The sequence below is a fragment of the Hylobates moloch genome, unplaced genomic scaffold, assembly GCF_009828535.3.
Source record: "Hylobates moloch isolate HMO894 unplaced genomic scaffold, HMol_V3 SCAFFOLD_12, whole genome shotgun sequence".
Taxonomy (NCBI): Eukaryota; Metazoa; Chordata; class Mammalia; order Primates; family Hylobatidae; genus Hylobates; species Hylobates moloch.
Genome location: NW_026652287.1, coordinates 84,854,834 through 84,875,045, shown reverse-complemented (window position 1 = coordinate 84,875,045; position 20,212 = coordinate 84,854,834). Strand labels below are relative to the sequence as shown.

Here is a 20,212-nt window from a genome sequence, read left to right as displayed (position 1 = left end):
AGATACTTCTAGGTTGCAGAAAATAGTTTAGATTACCCAAGTGCTTGTGTTGTATTAGATTCCTCTTCACAAATATTCAGTTCTTTCCCCTAACATTACGGAATAAATTTACTTCCCTGCTTCCTCATGTGGGGCTTGGCCAAGTGACTTGCTTTGGCCAGTAGAATATCAGCAGTTCTAACAGTGTCCCAGAATTAACCCTGGCCTTAAGAGTTACCATGTTTTTGTTGACCCTTTTTACATTACTGCCTTTTTCCATGAGAAGAGCATGCCTTGACACTACCGATTTAAGATGGATGAGGAACTTGTGAAGCAGTCCTGAATAAAGTTTAGAAGCAATAGATCCAGGCCAGTCTAGAAAATTTACTTTCCAACAACCATGTAGATATGTGACAAATATAATAATTGTAGTTTTAAGACTTTGGCCTTGGGAATGATTTGTTTTGCAGCATTATTGTGGCAACAGCTGATTTACTCAGTGCTCCTCACTTTTTTTCTGGAATTAGCACTATTTTTCAATTGAATGTCCCAAGTCCCTCCTATATCCTCCTACATGCTATATTATTTAAAATTGTGACTTTTATTATAAATGTCCTTACAATCAGAAATTGACAGAGCTGAGTACACAGGTAAAAGCGTTCATTAAATGGTGGTCCCAGCATTCTCAAATAGAGGAAGACTCTAGACAATGAAAAAAGCAGAATTTAATTTAATTTAATATAAAAATCCACTTAGCTGGGTAGAAAATACAATGTTCAAGTATTACTCACAAGAGAAGCATGTGCAAATAGCCAACAGATTATAATATGACAATTAGACTCAAGGTAGGGCATCTTAAAATAATGAAAGAGAAAAATTGTTAGTAGAGCTTTTAGGAGACTATAGATTCATTTCTGACTCACTCTGAATTCTCAGGTTTTACTCAAATCCCCAAACGCTTTCTAGGCAGCAAATTAAAGTAACATATTAAATACAATTGTACACTGCTTTTCCTTGAAATCCAAAGTTATTATATCTCCCTCTATCTCTTAGTTCTGCATATTGGTTTAGCCTAAGTCCAAAAGTGCACTAATACTAATATATGAATACATTTTAAAAGCTCTGAAATCCATTATATATATATAATTTTTAAAAAATTATTTATTTATTTAGAGAGAGAATCTTGCTCTGTTGCCCAGGCTGAAGTAGAGTGGCATGATCTCACTTCACTGTAGCCTTCATCTCCTGGGCTCAAGTGATCCTCCTGCCTCAAGCCCTGAAATAGCTGAGACTACAGGCACACATCACCAGGACTGGCTAATTTTTATATTTAGTAGAATTGGTGTTTTGCCACATTTCTCAGACTGGTCTCGAACTCCTCGGCTCATGAGATCTGCCTATCTTGGCCTCCCAAAGTGCTGGGACTACAGGGGTGAGCCACCGCAGTTGGCTTGAAATCCAATTTTAAATCATTGAATATTATTATTTTAAAAGGAAATATGATCTTCTTGGCTGTATTTCTTTCCTACAACAAACAAAACTATTCTAAGAAATTATCTGACAGTTCCTTATAACTGTAACTGGACTATGGCATATCAACTTAGAATTAAAATAGCCCTGTGTTTATTGCAGAACTGTTTAAACAAGTTTTATTTTCTTATGTAAAACCTGGAATACAAACTCTCACAATTAGAAGCTCTTTTATGAGGTACTTGGTATCCTAGCAGAACTGCTGTGTTTCCTAAGAGGGGTGTCTTCAAAAACACTTTCTGCTTTCAGCTTTCTGGTTTTAACTTGACTATCTTTTAGGTTTCCTGTTCCGGTTAAGGCAATGTTAGCTTCCCAACTCTTCAGATTTGGGCTAACAACAGACCCTTATTTTCTTTCAGAAAGCTAAATCTAATTAACCACAAAATCTCTTAGATTTCACCTTTTCAGTGATTCTCAAGAGATGTTCTTTCCTTTCCTGAGATTATACTGTCTCAGACCACTTGCATCTCTTCTTAAACTACTAGAGAGACCACTATAGTGCTTATGTATGCTTAGCAGTTTGGAAATGTTTTCTATTAAGAATGAATGAATAAATGGTTACTCCTTCTCCCCAAAACTGCTATGATTGCCCACTTTTTGTGGCAATAAGTCCCAAATCTTTAGCACTGTGATCAAGCAAATCTCCAGGACATGATTTAATTACCTTTGCAATCTCATCTCTCACTATATCCAAACACATACCTAATTTCTTCTCATGGGCGAAATGTACTCTGACAGGTCTGACACTACTCTATTATTTTATTTATGTAAAGTTGTAGAGATGTAAAATGTATGTATGTTGGAAAAACAAAATCTGAAAAGTAGTTGTCTCTGGGGAATGGTGTAGGTGTTGACTGGGAAGAGGAAAGAACAAATTTTCTCTAGTGATGACAATGTTTTATATCTTGACAAGTAGTTGGGTTACACAGTTGTGTGAAGATTCTAAATGATATACTTAAGACTTGTTAACTTTGTCTTATGTAAATTTCATCCCCAAAGAAAAAAAAGAACTATAAACATATTGAATTCCAGTGAATATATGCTGAAGTGTTCAGGGAGAAAACGCATTGCTGTTTAAAATTTATTTGGAAATGCTTCAATAGAATATGATGGATTGATGGTTAGGTAGAATGATGAAAAGATGGTCTAATGTGTATAGGAAACTGTTTCTTTACACTCAGTTCCCACCAAAGATGTAAGTTTTCCACACCAACCAATTCTGCAATTTGCTGTGGACTCCAGTTGGGTATCCTACAATTCATTTAATTCTCACACTAACTATCCAAAGTTAGTGCAGACCCCACAGTTTAAAGGCTAAGTCCTACAAGACTTGCTCCCACTTCAGACACCAGTCACAAGTATTTAGTGCCCAGGGTACTCACTTCTATCTGGCTTGGCTACAAATTGGGCTTCCTACCACCTTCTTCTCATGTTTGAGAATTTGCTATAATAGCCAAAGAAACTCAGGGAAACATTTTATTAATGTTTACAGGCTCATTGTAAAGGATACTATAAAAGTTACAAATGAACAGCCAGGTGAAGAGGTCCATATAGGGCGAGATCTAGAAGAGTTCCCAGCACGGAAGCTTCTGTCCTGATGGAGTGGGGGTGTGCCACATGCCAGGCACATGGATGCACCCCCAGCCTGGAAGCTCCTGAACTCCACAGTTTAGGGGTTTTTATAGGGGTTTCTTCATATAGGCTTGATCAATTATTAACTCAATCTCTAGCCCCTCTCCCTTTCCTAGAGAATAGAGGGTGGGGCTGAAAGTTCCAAGATTCTAATTATGGCTTGGTCTTTCTGGTAACCAGCCCCAACTATGAAGCTATCAGGAGCCCAACAAGAGTTCCCTCATTAGAACAAAAAATCCTTCTGTCAACCAGGAAATGACAAGCAGTTTAGGAGCTCATGGGGGCAGAGACCAAATATACATCCTCATTATGTCACAATGTGTGATAAACCACATGTAGTGAAATGTTAATGGTAGAATCAAAGTGGCGGGTTATCAGTGTTTGCTAGACAATTTCTTAAACTTTTCTGTATGTTTGAGATTTTTCATAATAAGTATTGGAAAAAATGTTAACCACTAGCTTTTGAAATCATATTGTTACTCTAATCTATGATTACTCTCCTGGATGCAAAATGATTGTTTCTCTAAGTCTTTCATTCCATCAACATTTATTAGTTGGCATTTTACTGTAAGAAACAGCTTTTTCATCCTCCCATAATTATTGATTTATTTATTGTGAGCATGGTCTGGACTTACTCTATTTACTGAATTATACTACATCACTGTTATTATTAATTTCCAAGCTACTTCTGTTTCGTTTAGATATGTCCCTATCCCGTTTTAATCACTTTTGACACAGGATATTTGCAAGCTCATTTTGTATTGTCTTTGTCCCAGAACTTGACGCAGCCATTCCTTTCAGAAACTTTGATTCTTGTGAATTGAGAATAACATCTGGAAGCCAAGACCAGGCTGCTAGGTATACTCATTGCTAGGTGTGTCTTTGACTTTAGACACTTTCAGTAAAATTTCATGAAATTTATTTTAAATTTGATATATATTATTATTTATAAATATATTTTATTTTTAAATGTATATGTCATATATACAAGTATAAGATTTATAAAGTTCTACTGAATTTCCATTCAAATATACAATTTAAATATATATATACACATACATATATATACATATACATATACACAGACACACACACACACACATATATATATATATATCAGGTTGGAAGTCTTTCAAGCTATTTCCTGTATCCTTTTGAATGTTCCCATCTCTTTTTAATCACTTAAAGCTTAAATTATACCTTTAAATAATGAACTTACTCTGATACCTCAATTTTGCTGCAAGAATAGGAGGCTCTTCTTTACATTTTTTGCCTTCTTTGACTTCTAGCATTGCTTATTTGTATCACTCTTCTCCACCAGTAAAAGCTCTGCCTCCCTACAACTTCAGTGTATTTAGATATTATTCAAATCTGTATTGCATTATATGTTTATGATTCTAAAGAGAAGTTTTGAGTAAGATGAACACAGGCAATTAAATCCTCCTTGGCTCCTCACTGCAATGATCAAAGGGAATTTTAAAGGAGAAATTTTTGAATATAAAGTGAAAACTAAAGAAAGATGTTAAAAAATAACTGCGAAGAATTTTAACTAGATATAGCAAATGAAGACATAAAGAGGATTCTTTTTCTCCTTGAAAATGTGTCACTTCTAAATAATAAAGATATGCCTTTTTAGAACATCTTAAGTGCACTCTGATTTGTAGAGCAAGGGGTAAAATAATGAATCAACTATGAGGCAGAGATACCACTTATCTCTTTTCTTTTTCCGACAGTGAAACTCTATAAGTCTGAAAGCAGCTGGACTTCAAACCATAAGCCAATAAGCCAACAAGCCAACAGACAACATACAGTAACTTTCAGAGAAAGCTGAAATAAAAGGGCATCTGGGGAGAGTTCCTGACACTGAGTCAGCAACTCTAGGAAATAGGCTGAATACATCATCACTTTGTGACTGGCAAGATCACTTCCTTATTAACAAAGAAAAAAAAAAGGTAAGAAAGAAGGGAAGGAAAAAAGGAAAATGAATTGAGCATTAATTTAAGGAGTCAGAAATAGAAAAACAAACCAAATCAATAAAAGCAGGAGAAGAACATAACAGAGTTAAAGCCAAATTTAGTAAATTTGAAAGCAGGAAAATTGATAAAATATATAAATAAGTTTAAGAGTTGGGTTTTTCACAAACATAAAACATTCTGAATGTCTTAGCAGTTATGAATATGATCCTGTGGTTTTGCTTATATTCTTGCCTCTGCTCTTTGCCTGGACACACAGGCATCTGCTACATGAGCTCGGGAATAAGCCACATTAAGCATGTTTGTTATCCAATAAAAAGGATTAGCAGAGAAATTGATACAAGAAGTTGGTCCTGACATAATACATAACAAATAAGCAAATATTAACAAAAAACTGACACATGTAATATTGGCTCGTGATCAGGTTGTAGATAGATAGTAAACAGTTACTAGAGATGAGAAAAATGGCAACAGACATAATGCAATGGTAAAATATTTGGTAAACGTGTCACTTGCAATAATTTAAAAAACACATAATTGTATCTAATGAAACTGGCTCTGGGAAAAGGAGTTTTTAAACAGAATGTTCTTAAATGAGCTTTTTGTATTAGCTGCATTAGCTGCATTTGATAAGATACCTTCCAAGAAAGAGTTAAGTTCAAGGAAGAATCAGCTCATTTTCAAAATGAGATGAAAGAGAAAAGCAGTTTAGAAATTTCAACACTTGCAGGATTTGGAAATATAAGTTGTTCTCTTCTCTGACCGGTGAAAGTAAAAATGTAATCCCAGTACTGTGGGAGGCCAAGTTGAATGGATCACTTGAGGCCAGGAGTTTGAGCCCAGCCTGGCCAACATGGTGAAACCCCGTCTCTACTAAAAATAAAAATAAAAATAAAAATAGTCAGGCATGGTGGTGCATACCTATAACCCCAGCTAGTCAGCAGGCTGAGACACAAGAATTGCTTGAACCCGAGAGGTGAAGGTTGCAGTGAGCCAAGATTGGCCACTGGACTCCACCCTGGGTGCACAGTAGGGTAAGCAAGCAAGAGGAGGAATGCCCTGGCTTTAAGTTTTTCTTATATAGGGATCTTGTCTATGTAAAGACTAAGCTAAGCTGTGTCCACATGTGGGTGAGCAGACATTATGACAAATTTATTACTCTGTTTATTTAAAGAGAACTAGCCTTGACAGTCTAGTTTGTGACTACATGAAATCATAACTGTTATTATCTGAAGAACATATATTGTTATTGGTTTTGAGAGATCTGGACTTTGCTATTGTAGGAGTGTGTCCTTGCAGGTGTCCTTAGGTTGTTTCTTTTGCTGTAAGCATCTGGGAATATCAGCTGTGATCGGGAAGAAGTGTGCTTTGGTAGTCTCAAAATGGAGTTGATTTTAAAATGGCGTTACTCTGGCTCTCGTAGGCTCCTGTTTCCCTAACACCATCAGTCTAGTTAGAGAGACTGAGATATTTTAGGCACAAAGCTCTCCATTTCAGATGTGGCCAAAGATAATAATGGAAAAAAAGTGGGAACCCAGGAGCCATGGAGAACAAAAGACAAGTGTGCTACTTCCGGGGAGAACCATAACCTCTAAGTAACATTTCCTTGATCAGAGTAGGAACACTCAACAAGGTTAGCTCAGTGAGAGTTAAGAATTGCTATGAACCAATGAATACTCTAAATGGTAGTGCTTATCATAGCTAATCTTGTCCCCATTCTGCCATTAAGTATTGGATTTGTATTGTGGGATTTGACGGCAAGAGTAGAAGGCTAGACAACTTGGCTTTCCCCCCATACTATGTCTCTAGATTAAGAGCAGCCACAAATGTACTTGACTTGCTTTGGACAATGAAAACCGAAAAATGTGAAACATACTACGTCTAAACAGAAGCTCTATTTTTAATTGTGTGGTTTGATTTCTCCTCTTGTTCTTCCCTTCCCACTTATTCCTTAAGAGAATAAGTGTGTCCTGTAGAAAGTTTGCTCCTTCAGGCAAAGTTCCAGAATGAGAAGACACATGGCACAAAGTGGAGCAGAGCTGAGTAGAGTGGAACAAACTACAGTTGCAGGAATGTAATGTGAGTGAGTAATAACTGTGTGTTGTGTTGTAAGGAACTCAGATTTTTCAGTAAATAGTGGTGCAGTAAGCCTGTCTGAGACAAGCTGCCATGGACTGATCCACAGTTAGGTAATTAGATCATAAGGGTGGATACCTTGTGAATGGGATTAGTGTCCTTATAAAAGGGATTCTTGAGTTCTTTATTCTTCTCTTTGCTCTCTGCCATATGAGGAAATAGCAAAAAGTCAGCTCTCTGCAAACCAGGAAGCAGTCCCTCACCAGACACCAGACCTGCCAACATCTTGCTCTTGAACTCCCAACCTCCAGAACTGTGAGAAATAAATGTTTGTTATTTAAGCCACCTAGTCTATGGTAATTTGTTATAGCAACCTGAACTAACATAAATACAAACTTACAGGAAAAATTGATTTTTCAATAGAAAATAATATTCTTGAAGTAATGATTTCTGAAAAAAATTTCCAAAATGGCTATAGAGAAAGAAGAAAAAACTAAATAGGCAGGCTTTTTTTTTAGAAGATCTTGGAAAAAAAATGTGAAAGAATTACCTCCCAAAGACTACCAGGCCAGATGGCTTTACAAGCTAATTTATTTCAATCTTGCAAAGAAGAGATACTTCCAGGAAGATACATCCATGCTATTCGACAATTTGGTAAAACAAAAAATATCTCCAATTCGTTTTGTAAAAATCAGCATTGCCATAATAACAACATCTAACAAAAATAACACACACACACACACATGCACACACACACACACACTCATGAGAAAAAAATTTCTGTTATAGACAGAAATACTTTACTGGATTGGCTGTTGTCAATTTGTTGCTACCGTTACTTTCTTCTAGTGTAGTGGACAGTACATTTCAAAGAATCCTCTTCCCTCTAGGTTTTTAGGGCTTGACAATAAGATAAACGGGCATGTATTTTGGAAGACAGAAATAGAAGCCACAGTTTTCAGGAGGTCATACAACCAGCTTGCTACATTGCTTGAAACTAGTTTGGTAAATATTTGATTCTCTGGCTGTAGCATTCTAGAATTTTATTCTCCTACGTTAATTCCTGCCAAATTTTTGAAGTCCTATTTCCTATGTTAAATATCTTATTCCTGTAACATTTATGGTGGCTCTGCTTTGCTGACCAAACCAGGACTAATAAAAATGTTCATACAAGAATGGTTCTACAGGAAGTGACTTTAAGGAAAGGAGTCTGAAAGTGGTTCTAGAATCTGCTTATATTAAAAGGCTTTAATGATTTCCCTGCCAGTAGTAAATGAGATTCTGACAATCTCTCTAGTGTTAGGAAAGAGACTAAATAACAATGGTAAAACTGAGCCTGAGAAGTGTCACCAACGTATTAGTTGGGGGACTAAACTCAAGCTATAGGAGCTACAAATGCAATATTTGAAACCCAAATGTAGATATTTGGTCTTGATTTAAACTGTTTCTGCCCCTTACTTTGATGCCCATGAATGACATAGCCCCTTTTTCACTATGACAAGCTTCCCTCTTTTATTTCTTATTCTCTAACAGTGAGTAACTTTGCCTTTGTTTATTTTTGTGTTCTTCACGCAACAGAGACTAACATAACCATTTTATTAATTTACAATGTTGTCATTGTAATTATTGGACAATTCCCTGTGGAGGATGTTATAATGAGATTTTACTTATGTACTCTCCCTATAAAGTTGGGGGCATCACAAAATCTTTTCCAAGGTTTCCAGCTCTCTGGGGGTTGTTCTTTGGCATGTGTTTCCTAGTAAAGCTATACTGAGGTTGAGTAGGGAGGGCCACATGGTAGCATATGTGGGTCTGTGAAGAAGTATACATGGGTATTTATTTGATAGCAAGCAAACTGCCTTGCAATTAATAAACCCTAATAGATTCTGGCTTAGTATTAGCATCTGTTAAGCTAAAGAGGCAACAGGGAATCAGCAAAGTTTGACTGTAGGTTGGGGGTAATTCTAAGCATAGACTTAGATTCTGCCTTAGCAGAGTCTTGTGTCCCAAACTTGGAATGGGAACAGTGGTACCCCATAGAACCTGAAGGAATAATATGAGCAAAGACACTGGACATCTTAGTGATTATCTCTGCAGATACATAACCCAATAATCAGATGATACCAACACTTTTGCCTGGGGCCTATATGAAGTCCCCAAATCCTTGATATAAAAATATAGGAGTGAGGTGGGGGCACAGAGGATGCTTGGAGATTGCAAGGAGGCCCTAAGAATGAATGAGATATACTTTTTTTTTTCTTTGCAGATAAATTGTATGTAAGTTCAGAGTTAGAAATTAAGTTAATTTATAGGAATAAGAGGTGCAGCTACAGTGGCCCCCCCCTTACCCACAGTTTTATCAGTTTTAAATTGCACGCCCTTCTGAGTAGTGTGATGAAATCTTGTTCTGTACCACACTGTCCTGCCTAGGACGTGAATCATTCCTTTGTCCAGATTCTTCATGCTGTAGACACTACCTGCTCATTAGTCACTTAGTATCAGCCTCGGTTATCAGACAGACTATCATGATATGGCAATGCTTGTGTTCAATTCACCCTTATTTGACTTCATAATGGCCACAAAGTGCAAGAGTAGTGACACTAGCAATTTGGATATGCCAGGGGAAAGGAGTAAAGTGCTTCCTTTAAGTAAAATGTGAGGCCCTGAGTAGCGATGCAGGCCTGTAGTCCCAGCTGTTCAGGAGACGGAGGCAGAATAATTGCTTGAGCCCAGGAGTTTGAGGCTACAGTGAGCTATAATTGAACCAAGGCACTCCAGCCTGGGCAACAGAATGAGATTCTGTCTCAATAATTAAAAAATAAAAATAAAAAGATGAAAGCTCTCAATGTGAAAAGAAGAAACAATCGTATGCTGAAGTTGCTAAGATTTACATTAAGAATAATTCTTCTATCTGTGTCATTGTGAAGAAAAAAATAGATTTGTGCTGGTTTTGCTATCGCACCTCAAACTGCAAAATTTACAGCCACAGTGCATAATAAGTGCTTAGATAAGATGGAAAAGGCATCAAATTTGTGGAAGAAAGATCTTAAAAGAAACATGTTCCAACTGTTTGGCAATCTAGTTTGGTACTGTTCGTGATTTCAAGCATCCATGGAAAGTCTTAGAACAAATTCTCCCAGGATAAAGGGAGACTACTGTACTGCTGAATGTGGTCTGATAATCCTAGGGCATTTACCTACTGAGGTTCTAGCATATGTCAAATTCGAATTTGGGAGGTGGGGGAGTAAATATTTACTACCTGCATAAAATTACGCAGGCTGAATCCCTGTACACCTAGAGAATTCCAAATTCTCTAGGTCTAAAGCCAACTTCCAAATTATTAGACTAGTGACCAAATTATTAGACTAGTCCACCCCATTATACTGCTTGTGGTGGTGGGGGGCAAGGATGAGATACAGAAATAACACTGGGGGGCCAGAGTTCACCATTACTCAGGGACGATGCTCTTCATTCATTTGAGTCCTCATGACTCTTGATTCCACCATCAGCTGAGAAAGCCAGCCCCAAACATCACCATTTAATTACATGCTAGACCGTCAAACTTTTTCTCAATGACTCAAACTCTTCAGTTCCTAGTATCCAAGGTAGCTATACTCCCTGTAGAAGGTATTTTCATACCATGAAGTGTAGGAGATCTTTTATTTTTTCATGTTTTTGAGTGTTTAAAATGTTTTTTTTTCCTCTTGCCCTTTTCCTGTTAATAGTGCTTTCTTTCACTGGGAGAAGTTCATGCCACTCTGTTTGATCATATGGAAAAATGAATTTCATTTCTGAAGCCACCATGGTTGGCTCAGGTGTAGGAAAGTGACCCAACATAGCCAAAGTCTTCCCTGGGAGGTATAGAAGTCAAAGAAGGATAAGAAGGAGAAGGAGATGGAGAAGAAAGGGGAAGTGGAAGGGAAAGAAGGAGGAAGAGGAGGAGGAGGAGGAAAAAGAAAAAGAAAACAAACCAACCCCCCACATTTTATTTTTTTAATCTAAAATTTTTTTTAAAAAAACTACATCTAGGATGGGCATGGTGGCTCATGCCTGTAATCCCAGCACTTTGGGAGGCTGAGGCGGGTGGATCACCTGAGACCAGGAGTTTGAAACCAGCCTGACCCACATGGTGAAACCCTTTCTCTACTAAAAATACAAAATTAACTGGGCGTGGTGGCATATGCCTGTAATCCCAGCTATTCAGGAGGCTGAGACAGGAGAATTGCTTGAAACCAGGAGGCGAAGTTTGCAGTGAGCTGAAATCGAGCCATTGCACTCCAGCCTGGACAACAAGAACAAAAATCCTTCTCAAAACAAACAAACAAACAAATAAAAAACTAAACCTAGTTGGAATAGGATTATGCAATCATATGTGTCTTACAAGTCTATGCTGCATATTTGAAGATTTAAAATCCACAATTAATAAGCTGCATTTAACAAATAAAACATACATACTCTTTGGAAGACAACATAGATAATGTAAATGAAAGTGAACAAGTACTAGGCCACAAAGAATGTCTCAACAAATCCAACAGAATTGATATCATAAAGATTAAGTTATATGACTTAAATGTAACTATAAGTAATAAACAGTAAAAAAGTTTAAAATATGCTTATAAATTAAGTAAATAAGAATTGAAATTATGATTATTATTTTTAGGGCAGCCTCTTCAAGCCAGAATAGGTTCAGAGAGGCTCCTGAAATTATTTTAAATGAACACTTAAAGTATTATATAACCAAAATGTTTAGGTTTCAGCTAAAGCTATACTTACAAAATAAATTATAACCTTGAAGCAATGTAGAAATTAAAATATAATGTATTTGTTCAAATTCAAAAGCTAGGAAAAGACTGAACTCAAAGAAAGTAGAAGAAATATATAAATAACACAAGAAAAGAAATTTACAGAAAATAAAAAATTACAACACCAATAATATCAATAGTAGTTTCTTTGAAAAGACTAATAGACAATGTTTAGCATTTGATGGATTAAAAGAGAAATAAAGAAAAGGTTGAAACAAACCATATGGAGAAGTTCATATATCTATAAATGTAATCTAGGATTTAAAATTCAAAAGAAAATAGTACAAAAATTATTGAAGCACTTTTAAAAATTAGGTGAAATGAACATTGTATAAGAAATGAATTACTCATTTACTCAAGAAGAAATAGTTAACTTGAATAGACCAACAGAAAAACTGAATAAATAATAAAACATATTGCTGGGTACCGTGGTTCACAGGTGTAATCTTGGCATATTTAGAAGCCAAGGTGGAAGGATTGCTTGAGCACAGGAGTTGAAGACCAATCTGGGCAACATGGTGAGACCCTGTCTCTACAAAAATAAATATTAGGCTGGGCCCGGTGGCTCATGCCTGTAATCCCAGCACTTTGGGAGGCCGAGGCGGGCAGATCACAAGGTCAGGAGTTTGAGACTGGTCTGGGCAATATAGTGAAACCCCGTCTCTACTAAAAATACAAAAAATTAGCAGGGCGTGACGGTGTGTAATCCCAGCTACTCGGGAGGCTGAGACAGGAGAATCGGGTGAACCCGAGAGGCTAAGGTTACAGTGAGCTGAGATCGCACCACTGCACTCCAGCCTGGCTGACAGAATGAGACTCTGTCTCAAATAATAATAATAATAATAATGATAATAATAATAATAAATATAAAAAAATTAACTGGGCATGGTGGCATGCACCTGTAGTCTCAGCTACCTGGGAAGCTGGGGTGGGAGGTTCACTTGAGCCTGGGAGGTTGAGGCTGCAGTGAGCTGTGATTGCAACACTGCATTCCAGTCTGGATGACAGAGCCAGACCCTGTCTCAAAAAAAAGGAAAAAAGCATAAATAAAATATCTTTATCTTACCACTTTCTTACTTTCCTTGATTTCTCAGGTGAGTAAGAAACAATGTCTATATCATAAAGGGGTATTTGAGAGACTAGAAGTGTAAGCTTTGGATCTCATTTTACAGTGCTAGAATAACCTTATAAGGAGAATATAAATCACTTATCAATTACATTTATGTATATAGATGAAAAACTCTATAAAAATATGAAAAAATTGAGTCCATCAATTTATATAGAGAAGAATAGTATCTCATAATCAAGTAGGATTTATTCCAGGGATGCAAGCATTATTCAATAACAGAAAATCTATGAATATGAATTTTATAAAATAAATTAAATTGTAAAAACTATAAGCTTGTCTCTATGGAGTAAGACATAGTTGCAATATCTGGGTCTCCTTTCTCTTCCTCAAACATGCCAGTTAAATTCTTTTTTTAGGGTCTATTCACTGATCATACAATCTTTTTAAACTGACTGAAAAGACCTTTTTCACTGACCTCTACCTGGAACTTACTCCCATCTCCTAATATCTACAAGGCTAACTCCTGCAAATCCTTCATGTCTTTGCACCAATAAAATCTCAATGAGACCTACCCTGACCACTCTATTTAAAACCTAACTCTACCCTCTTTCCTGGGACCCTCCTCAAAGTCAGGGGAACATAAACACCGGGGTCTTAACTTTTCATCATGTACAAGTTCATAGATTGAAATGTATTCAATGAGCAAGTATCACTTTTGCATTCAAATTATATTTTAGAAGTAAGTATAAAAATCATGGAGCCTATAGAATCTGCATGTATCAATGAGATTGTGCAGCAGATAAAAGGCAGCTCATATACTTTATACAAAACAAATACCATTAAATATTTTGGTTTTGGATATTTAAGTAGCTATATAGACTAACGCTGAGCGTAGTACCTGACACACATAAAATGTTTTAGAGACATAGTCTGCTATTACATTAAACATTATAATAAAAGGGCAACTTAAAAACTTAGCGGTTATAATCCGTTCACAGAGGTAGGGGGTGCATTTCTCTGTCAAAAAAATGACAGCTTGTGTTGGTATTTTTACTCGCCAGGGCCATTTAGGCTTTATCTTCAAAGTGCAGAAACAGTAAAATTCAATCATTTTCTACATTGTCTTGATTGCTTTACTATCTTAGTCAATTACTTAAAAAATTGATTTGATTACTTTGACATTTGCCAATTCAGTGAACCCATCCTCTACCCATTGAGAAATCAGAGAACCTACTTTCCTTGCATCTACCACTCAGTTCTTCATCAGTAGTGTGAACAGAACAGAATATTCAGTGGATATTTTGGGCTTGTGTAGACTTTGTTTTCATAAAAATTTGGAGACCATATATCAAACGACATTTGGCATGGAGGACATTAGAATAAAAAGTTTTATTAAAATGCAAAAAAATATCCTCACAATATACTCTACTGCCCATAGAGCAATATAAGCAAATGAATTAACGTAATCTTAGGATGTGAATTGATTTCAATGTTTTTCTTTAGTATTGTAGCTTTAAAATCATCTTTTAGTAAATGTTTGAATTATTTTTCTGAACTCTAGTGCTACATCGTTGGAAATTTTTACATAATATTGTTATTCTAAAGGATTTGGTTTAAGAAATAAGGTAGAAAGGCTTGGTGAGTCAGATTCCTTCTCTCCTCTAGTCAAAGAGAATACTCTTTTCCTTCATGTGATCTTTTATCATATTTTAAAAATAATAAGTGTAATGTTAATTGCTTAAAAGTAGGTGTCAACTTCAGAAAGTGATTTAGATAGGGGCAGGTTTTTATGTTTACAGTATCTAACAGATGCCTTTTGACGGTATGACCTTGGACAATCAAAGGTTCAGTTTTTTCTTTGGCAATGTTTCATAATAACTAGACCTACATCACAGGCTTGGTGTAAAAATTAAGAAGTATATATTCATAAAATATAGAAATTATTCTGTACATTGCAAAGACACATAATTAACATTAATCAATCTTTGTTAATATTATTAAACACAGTGTGGCTGGAAGCACTAGTCTCCCTTAACTTGTAGTTAATTCTTCCAAGTTCTGTTTTTTTCCTTTCTGTGTGCTGCCTCTTCCTCCCACACCAATACCATGTTGGCTATTTTGCCCTATGGTGACAGAGAAAGAACTCTGTAATCATTAGCCTAAAAGATATTAGCAATTGAATTTTAAATCTTTGAAGACTCATTGTTGTTAAATTTTAAAAATGGATACATTTTACCTTTGGCTGGAGTTCCCAGACTCTGCTTTTGGGGTCTCTCCATTCTTCATCTATTTATTGTTTTCAAAGTTGCCTACCACTTATGTTGAGATTCCACTCTTTCCTCCTGTTAAAAATACATAATTTATTAAAGGGTTACAAGATAATATAAAAGCACATGAAGTTTGAGGCCAACAGATCTGAATTTATTTCTCCATTCTGTCATTGAACAAGTTGTCTGACTTCTTGCAATTTTTTTTTTTGAGTATCACCTCTCTCTAATCTCTAAATTAGGAAAAATCACTTCATTAATTATTTGAGAGGATTAAATAAGAAATTATTAAGCCCCAGGTACTTAGTGGGAAGCTTAAAACAATAGTTGCTTTCTCCTACTTCTCTTCATTGGCATTGAAACATAAATTAGTATCAGTCATTATGGAGGGCATCGCTCTACAAATATTTTGTGACCTATGCATATGTTTTGGAATTAGGTATCGGACATTAGTGAAAAAGCATGGGAGAGAAATAACTTTCATACTTCTTGGTACTACCTTAAACGATTTCTGCCAGCATACGGATAACTTTGTTTCCCACAGATAACCCTAGTCCTGATCATGGTGGACACAGCTCTCCTTATTTTCTTAAAATTTTCACAGTTGTTATTGATAATGTTGGTACTGTATTTCAGTTTCTTTATATATCAACATTAAATATTTGCCTGTCACCAAAATGTGAAGTAAAAAGCAAAAAAAAAGTCCTATAAAAGGTTTATTTTGACTGTTTTTATTTTTTCCCGTGGTGCATCTATCAAAGAGCATTTATTTACTCATGGCAGGGGAGGGGTATCAGGGAATCAAATCTAATTTAATTTCTTAACTTTTAATTTTTCTAAGTTGGGATTGGAAGAGAGGCTGAGAAAAAGCTCTCTTGGCTGTTTTAAAAGCTAAGGATTAGTGGCAATGTTCTGACCTGAAATTTAGGTCTTGTGATTTCTTTCCAAGAGATTTTTCACTGTATGAAAAACCTGTTTGCAATGGCCTTTTAAATTTAATTCAATCTTAATTGGATACGAACCGTAAAAATCTAAGGGATTGTTAAAAGGCCTAAAAGTGCACAAAAGTATTTTTTAAGAGTAATACGAATAATCTGGAAGTGAAAAATGTACTTTGCTAAGTTACTGAACCTTTCTACCTACATTCTAGGTTCATTTTGCATTTCTTTCAAATTTTGAACGTTTCAAGGACGGAAAATTTCATCCCTAGAGCATATGCACTGTTTAGGGGACGGTTCAGCCATTTTCAAAAGGAGGCTAAGCTTTGTGTTCAGAGGTGTATATTTTAGGAATTCTCCACGTGGCTTAATTACCAGCATGCCTTGATTGTCAGCAGAGGTAAGTCAGGCTTCATCTTGTCAGCTGCTGAGGCACCAACACAGGGTGGGTGAGGACCAGCTTTCTAAAACGGCCTTTCATAACCTGACGAGAATCACTGAGCGCTATGAGGCCACTGCCTGACGGAGAAGCCAATGCCCAGAGGCTTTTTCTTTCGCAAGAGGTGTAAATGGCCGGCTTGGGGAGATAGGTAGGGAAAAATGTTCTTTGGGTCACCCATTTTTTCTAGTCCCATTACTGACTCTTGGAGAATATTCAGGTGGTGCCAGGTAGCACCATGCCTATTATTATTCTCACTGAGACAAAAGTCAGCGGCGGGTAACTGGCGTCCATTCTTTCGCTTGAGTGGGTTGGAGAAAGACGGGATGGCTGGAGGAATTTGTTTTGTTTTGCTTTGGAGCGGGCTTCCTCAGTTGCATCCTGCATCGGGTGGACACAGCCCCGGGCTCTGGGAAGACGCCGCTGGGCAGCCGCAGAGGCCGCTGCATCAGTGGGTTTTGGGGCAGGGAGGTGCGGAGCCCAGCCTGCGCTCCTGGCTATCCCTCCGCGCCCCGCCGCCGCCCACAGCCTACCCTTCTCCTCTGCAGCCGGTAGGCGGCCGTAACATGGGCGGGCCGGGCACGTGGGCGCCTCCGTCACACCCTCACACATACACACACGCGCGCGCGCACACACACATACGCATGTACCCGCGCACCCGCACCCGCGCGCCTGTATCCCGTGCTGTTTCTCTGGCAGACACACAGGCGCTCACGAGTCTCTCCTTGCCAGCCTGCAGGGCAGCGACCCCCAAAACCCAGCTCCGGGTCCCAACCTAGGCAAGAAGCTGCTTCTCTGCAAACAGCTCCTCTTCGGCCTCCGTCGCAGCTACCTGGACCCTACCCTTTCGCGACTGCTGCTGTTCCTGCCGGGACGTGGAAGCAGCAAGAGGCGCTTGGTCAAGACACACTGACGGTAATGGCAAGCGCCTACGCTAAGAGCACAACTGGGGTTGAGGTGGGGCTCGCCATTAGCCACCCAGGAGCCTGAGCACCAGCACCGGGAACGAATTGATGGATGGATGCTGGGAAGACTCGCTGCTTCTTGGGGTGGGAGGAGGGAGAGCAGCTCAAAAGCCTTGGGATGGAGAAGCTGGGCTGGGCGGGCAACATTCTAACTCTGCATCTCTGTACAATCAGGGTGGGGGGCGACAGGCTGCACATGTAAGGGGAAGCACATGGGTTGAAACGTGCCGCCGTCCTTTCTTCCCGTCGTGGAAATTGCCCACAGCATCCCCAGAGACCTACTCGTTTCCAAGTCAAGTCGGGGTTGGTTGAAGGGTGGGGTCCAACACGGGAAAGTCCAAGAGGAAAGTTGGGAGGGTCGGGGCAGAGAGAGAGGCGAGGTGAATTGGAAGCTAAACCTCGTGCAGGTGGGCGATGGGGCGGGGAGAGCAGAGAGCTTTATTCCTCATTCGCTTGCGTTCGCTTTAGCAAAGGCAGAAGGCGAGTACCGAGGACAGAGTGTTTTCACGTGACCACAGTTCCCTTTTGCTTGAGGTATCCTGTGATAAATGGCCGGAAAAGGGGCCTTTCGACGTACGAAAGGCACGTGGCTGCTGGAGAAATCACGGCTCCTGTGTTTCTGCGCATCCTGGAATTTGAGAGTGTGGCGGTGAGGGTGGTGCTGTTGGGATTGTAAGAAGATGGGAAGCAGTTAGAAACCCAGATCGTTTCTACTTTTCTTTCACTAGGCTGGTCTGTGTGTGACTGGGAAGAAGACGGTGTTGAGTACAGGGAAAACCTTGCACTCTAATGTAGCGCACCAGCCTGATACATAAGAATGAATCAAGACGCCCGAGGCGTTCGGGGACAGGCATGACCCACCCAGTGGCACAGGCTGCGGGAACGGGAATTATTTTTCCTGAGCTGAGAAGCAGCCTTTGATGTGCGTTTTAGGAAGCAAAGCCCCCAGGCTCGCGCTCTCCGGGGTCCCGCTTTCCCTTTCGACCCTCCTCCCTAGCTGGGAAAGGCTGGAGTAAGACGGGGCGGGGTCTGGACTCCGGCGCAGTGACGTAAGCAGTGTTTGGGTGCTTATGCAAATGAGCCTGCGACCGTTTCTTCTGGTCTTGCCATTTTTCCCCTCCAGATCTTAAAGGTAGACGCAATCTTAGTCTGCACCATCCTTGCGGTTCACTACTTAAGACGTATGGGAGAAATGAAGGATTTGCTTTATATGCTGCTTTGGGGCTCCTCATCGCCCATGCTGTAAAAGCTGTTTTCTAACTGCCAATGCCTGATTGCTTTTCCGCAATACCAGCAACAAAGTGATTGTTTTGAAGAATTGTTATCTGCAGACACAGCCCCATCAAGCTCTTCACCCACCCAACCTTATTTCTGCAAGATCTTTGTTGAGATACAAACGTATTTATGTCTTAGGGACCTAGTACTGGGCTTGACTTGTACGTTCTTAATAAATACTTAAGGATGGACTAAATTTTCTTTGAACAGTGTTAGGTTTTGAAGGGAATGTGAGGGTTAAGGGTTAAAGAAACACACACACACACGCACGCACACACACACAGAAAGAGGGCAGCTCAACAGCAAATTCAGGCTTTCTGTCCAGCATAAAACCTACAGAAGTGGGGGACCAGCCTAATGCAGGAGCCCGCTGCCGCTTTCAGGCTGGGGCAATTTATAGGCATGGGCAGAAGGGGTCTGAGCAGAGTATGGCTTGCTGCTCCACGGGATATTAAGCTGCTTCCATGAAGAGGCAGTTTTGGCTCTCGTTCCGGCGGGATGTCGTTCTGGTGTTCAGGGTGTTCCTTGGACCTTTGTCCAGCAAGATATGATAGGGATGTCTCTTTAGTTGGGCCTTTGTCCAACTCGTGGTCAGTTGGTTAGACGGGATGTTTCTCACAGCTCGAACCCCTGTGAAATGTTTCGCTTTGACCAAGGTCTGCAAAATAGCAGGGAGCTTACAACATGGTGCAGTTTGGACTAACAAACAGTATGTATTTTTTCTCTCATATTAAATTCAAGATATTTGACCATCAAAATCAGGCGATTTTATTTTTATGTGTTGTTGCCTTTTCTATGGAATCATCAATGATCCATGTGTATTTGTTGTAGTAAAACATATCCCAACAAATTTAAAATTGAATTTATTAACCATTTTTCTCTAAATAAAGCTTTCAGTTTTTTTTCTTTTTTTTAGGATGACAGGAATTAATAGGATTTTTAAAGAAAGATAATCTTTTACTGTTGATAAGCTTTTCTTTTTTTCTGATTGCACATTATATACTTGATTGAAAAATTATTTTATAATTCTAATATAGTTAACTCAAGACGTAGTATTTTAATCGAATAAAGAAAGGTATTTTTATATGTTTCTAGGAGATCAGTACTCTGTCACTCAATAAATATGAAATAATGCAGAATCTTAAAACTGGATAACAGTTATGAGAGATGCCAATAATCAGATGAGATGCCTTCCTTGTCATCTACTGAAACATTTAAAATAAGTCAGAATAGTTACTAAACCCTAAAGTCCATATTCATAGTTATT

At 38.4% G+C, this 20,212-nt stretch overlaps 1 protein-coding gene and 1 long non-coding RNA gene across 3 annotated transcripts in view; one reads left to right on the top strand and one right to left on the bottom strand.

The window, feature by feature from the left end:
- Positions 1-17,218, bottom strand: part of LOC131380807 (uncharacterized) — a 51,922-nt gene extending 34,704 nt beyond the window's left edge. The window contains exons 1-2 of the long non-coding RNA XR_009209038.1: positions 16,642-17,218; positions 15,298-15,403 (exon numbers count right to left, since the gene is read on the bottom strand). This is a non-coding gene — a long non-coding RNA (uncharacterized LOC131380807). The remainder of the gene's footprint in view (positions 1-15,297; positions 15,404-16,641) is intronic.
- Positions 17,219-17,343: 125 nt separating this feature from the next.
- The window catches only part of SLC6A15 (solute carrier family 6 member 15), a 70,826-nt gene continuing 67,957 nt past the window's right edge, over positions 17,344-20,212 (top strand). Inside the window, exon 1 of one of the 2 annotated variants that reach the window (XM_032170857.2) lies at positions 17,344-17,620. The gene's annotated coding sequence lies outside the window, so the exon portion shown is untranslated. The remainder of the gene's footprint in view (positions 17,621-20,212) is intronic. The other variant, XM_058425500.1, reaches the window with a different exon arrangement.